Source organism: Lactuca virosa, chromosome 2 (assembly GCF_052849685.1).
Source record: "Lactuca virosa cultivar CGN04683 chromosome 2, Lactuca_virosa_CGN04683_v6, whole genome shotgun sequence".
NCBI lineage: Eukaryota > Viridiplantae > Streptophyta > Magnoliopsida > Asterales > Asteraceae > Lactuca > Lactuca virosa.
In genome coordinates, this window is record NC_136427.1 from 178,018,767 (window position 1) to 178,023,672 (window position 4,906).

General features: G+C 33.0%; 1 long non-coding RNA gene across 1 annotated transcript; it reads right to left on the minus strand.

Annotated features, from left to right (window-relative positions):
* Positions 1 to 3,336: 3,336 nt before the first annotated feature.
* Positions 3,337 to 4,352, minus strand: LOC145156639 (uncharacterized). The gene is made up of 3 exons (XR_013736836.1): positions 4,215 to 4,352; positions 3,842 to 3,976; positions 3,337 to 3,414 (listed from the first exon to the last, which is right to left on the minus strand). It is a non-coding gene; the product is annotated as an uncharacterized LOC145156639 (long non-coding RNA).
* Positions 4,353 to 4,906: the final 554 nt, after the last annotated feature.

The following is a 4,906-nucleotide window of genomic DNA, read 5'->3' on the forward strand; positions in this document are numbered from 1 at the left end:
AGAATTGAGTATTTGACTAAGGATTGGTTTCGGTTTGGATTTAGGAAGCTTGAGTTGGTTGTTTTGTTGCTGAGGTAGCTATTAAGCTTCTGATGAGTAGTTTAGGTGAGTTTTCCTCACTGTACTCGTGGGTCGAAGGAACTAATGTCGACCCACTAGGTTGTGTTGTTATACATCCTTGTGTATAGAATGATGCTATGTGGTAGTGATCTATTAGATTGGTAGATCTGTATGATTACATGTACTTGCTGTTTATATATTTATCTATTGCATATGTCGACATAGTGTGGTAGGGTTAAGGCGGTACTGCTTTGTGTTGTACGCCAACAAACATAAGAGCAATCCAATCATAAGCTGAGGGCCGGGAAAGGCATTCCAGTCTTATATTGTGGGCTTGGGAGCAAGCCAGTCATAAGCTGAGGGTCTGGAAAGGCATTCCAGTCTTATGATGTGGGCTCGGGAACAAGCTAGTCATGGGCTACGGGCCGGGGAAGGGCAATCTAGTCTCATGATGTGGGCTCGGGGATAATCTAGTCCAATAATTGTGGACCCATCATGCATGTTCGTATATGTTTTGTTGTGTGGGGTATTTTGGGGGAACTCACTAAGCTTTGGCTTACAGTTTGGTTTCATGGTTTTAGGTACATCAGATGATCGGGGCAAGGCGAAGGCGTGATTGTACATATCATCCTTTGGATTTATGTTGAGAGATGTTTTTGGATACTCTGGTTTTATAACTATGTTTGGAAATAATGTTTTATATGACTTATTGTTTATAAAAATGGTTTTGAAAAATGAAATTTTTTATCATAATTTTTGGGACGTTACATAATTTTTCTTCATATTTTATCACATTTACTTAAACAGATATGTTCACCACATTCGGATTCTGCTCCACTAATATGGGTTCATTTTGCCCATGGACTACTTCTCTTCTTGTATCAGGTTCCTTTTAGATATATTAACTTCAAAATCAGTTCTAATAACTTTTGGTATAATTCTTCATTGATTTACTTCCAAATTTCTCAATCTTCATACTAGACCTTTGATGATGTTGATGGAAAACAAGCTAGAAGGACAAGTTCTTCTATTCCATAAGAGAACTTTTTGATCATGGATGCGATGCACTTGTGTGTGTTGTATGTTCTCTTTAATTCTCAATTCTTCTACTCCTTTCTTAAATGATCTTTTCAGATTATAATTTCTTGATTTTTGATTTAGTTGGAGGCTTTGGCATTTAGAAGCACTGTTATGTGTGGAAGAAATACATTTTGGTTTTGGGTGATTTCAGGTGTTCCATTTTATGGTGCCACATGGGAACGGTAAGTAGTCATCTTTTCCAATTTTTGTCATTTTCTTAAAAGATACTGCTGACATGTCATGTTCTAGCTATTTCGCCAACACCCTAATCCTTCTAGTAGTAAATGGGCCTACAGAGGGTTTCATGCTCACACATATGGCACATTTCTTTAATTACGTCTATAGTTGGTATGTAATGTAATATTTTTCTTTTTATCTAATATTATATAAATTATTTTCTTAAACGATAGAATCATTAGATATATCAGAGATGATTTTGAAAAATATTTACAGGCATATTTTGACAAGATCGAAGTTGAAGATCATTTTAACCTTTTTAATTTTACTTTTTCCAAAGCGTCTACTCGTTTCATGGTAATACTTCACTGCCTCAATATAAATTCAATAATTGATTGAGAGCTTCAAAAAGCAAACACTTGATATGCTTTAAATACCAAGAAGAATGTGAAAATGTAGAGACTTCACCATAAAAATAATATGCTCATGGTAAGTTATGTATTCATTTTTTCTTAAGTAGGTTTTCAAGTTTTTTTCAATATATCGAATGCCTAATCTTGGGAATACAGATCCATTTATGAATCTAAGTTATCATCTGTAAGTCATTGTGTACTTGCTATTAAAAAAAACCGTTATATATATATATATATATATATATATATATATATATATATATATATATATATATATATATATATATTATGGTTGTAGAAATCGGGATTAATCGGCAATTAATCGTGGATTAATCGCTTGGCGTTCTCCAACCGTCGAGGATTAGGACATTAATCGGAAATTTAGGATTAATCGGGTTTGGCGGGATTAATCGGCCTTGGCTGGATTAATCGATCAACAAAAGTCAACAAAAGTAAAAAACAAAGTCGAAAAAAGTCAAAACAAAGTCAAAAAAGGTCAAAAAAAATTTAAAAATTTAAAAAAAAATTCAAAAAACCAACATTTTTTTTATTCCAAAATTTTCAAATTTTCAAAATTTCAAATATTATACCAAAATGTTCATATTTTCGTATTTCTAAATTTCCAAATTACAAATTTTCTTATTTTCTAATTTTGAAATACTTGTTTTTCTTAAGATATATTAATATTTAATTAATTTTAATATTTTATTAATAATCTATAGTCCCCGATTAATCCCCGCCAAAACCGATTAATCCCTTAACACCAGTCGACCGTCGACCTACCGTCAAACGATTTTTACAACCTTGTATATATATATATATATATATATATATATATATATATATATATATATATATATATATATATATATATACACTACTAGAAAAATAGGGAAATAGCTACGGCACAATCCGTAGGTATTCAGTAGGTATAAGGCAATACCTACGGATTTGCTACGGATAATGGCCTGTAGCATAAATGCCTGTGGGAAAATTATACCTACAGATTTGCTACGGAGTAGCTACGGAATAGCTACGGCCTATTCCGTAGGTATAATACCTACAGATTAGCTACGGATACTAATTGCTACGGAATGCCTACGGATTACCGACGGAAGTCAAGTTTGACTAAAGTTGACAAGTTTCCTATGGAATAGCTACGAAAATACATAGCTACGGATTTGCTACGGATTACTAACGGAGCCCACTTTGACTAACATTGACTTTATTACCTACGGATTTCCTACGGCTCACATTACCTACGTATTTTCCGTAGGTAATCCGTAGGTAATTAATTTTTATTTTTTTAAATAAAAAACAGCAAAAAATTATAAAAAAAATCCAGTTTTTTCTATCCAAAATATTAAAAAAAACATTACATTAAACTTATAATAATAGTGAAATTCAACCACAAAACAAGTAAACGTACAATAAAACTAATAAACTTAGAAAAAATATCAAATACAAATACATATTACTAACATTGTCTAGTACTACATTAAATGTGTCTAATAATACATATTAAAATTGTCAACCACAAATGTCGAACTAGGTGCTTACAAACATAAAACTGAGAATTATTTGGTGGATTACTTTGCAATTTATCGGGTGAGTTGAGTCGAGTCAATAAAGGCCGACCCGTGTTCTTCAATTTGAGTTTTGAATCAAAGGCCGCCAATTGATTCTGTTTAACACACCATAATCAATGATAAAAAAAATACAAACATAGCAATGTACTTTCATGTATTTGTTTATTATGCCATAACTGAGAACATTTTTTAAAGTACAACGCTATAAGTAAGACAAAATGAAAGTAGGATGTTATAATAAGCATGTATATCTTGCATTTAACTAGCTCAAAAATTAAAAAAACATTTCCTTTTAATAATCATGTTGTTGAATCACTACAATAATCGACTCATTAAAAACCATAATTATAAACTAAAAAAACATAATTTTAAACTAAAAATACATTTTACTAACAAAAAACATTACATTAAAAACCACATTACAAATTGTAAATACAAGTTGCCAATAAGTTAGGTGCAGTATCAAATAGACGATCATTAACCTATCAAATGAAAGATACATAGGTTCATCAATTAGAATACCTGGATAGATGGATAGTTCTACAAGTATTCTTTGGTATAGTTATTTGAAGCTACAAAGAGAGGCCCAAAAAATAGAATCCTGGTTTTAACGTTGCTATCCTCACACATATTTTGTTTGCCAATATCCTAAAAAACCTGTAGAATCCATGACATGAACAGCGAATGCTCTAATTTCCATCATTAATAATAAAAAGGTTTAAATCCATGACATGGACAAAATGACTTGTTTTCAGAGTGTTTGACATAATAGCTAGAGTTTAGAGAAGAATCTCTCTTTCCAAACAGATAATTTACATAGGGAACTTTTATCAAACACATGGTGTGCACTACAATATTCTGAAAATAAGGAAATTTGCGAGAGTAATAAACTTACGTTGACAAACCCTTCAAACTTTTATCTTGCAGACAAATTGTCCCCAAAAAGCCTTGAAGTTTAAAGACTTGAAGAACCTTAACAACATGCTGGAAACCATAACATTCTAAAGCTCCAATTATATCAAAATTTGATAATAGAGAAAGTTGAACAATAATCACCTCAATTTTGTTGTCGTAGATGAAATTCAGTAGACAAGCCAGGAAATTACCATTTCAGAAAAAAAAAATACATGAAGTAGATAACAAAAAAGATTCTAGGGTTTCACCTTTGTTAGAGAAAAAATCGACCAAAGAGAAGAATGTCGGAGGAGGTGCGCTCCCGGAGAGAATCGACCGACGGAGGATGCACCTTATGGAGAAGGAACGGACGTTAGAGAAGGAAGGAACGTCGAGAGAAGGAAGCAGGTGATGGAATTGGGTGTCTCATCATTACAAAATTTAATGATCATATTAGGAGGGAATTGGGTGTCTCATCATTACAAAATTTAATGGACTTCGATGATGATGATGATGATGATGATGGCGATGGCGATGGATGGCGATGGCGATGGGGATGGTGGTGATGGTGGTGGTGATGGTGATGGTGATGGTGATGGTGATGGTGATGGTGATGGTGATGGTGATGGTGATGGTGATGATGGTGGTGATGGTGGTGATGGTGATGGTGGTGATGGTGGTGATGGTGGTGAT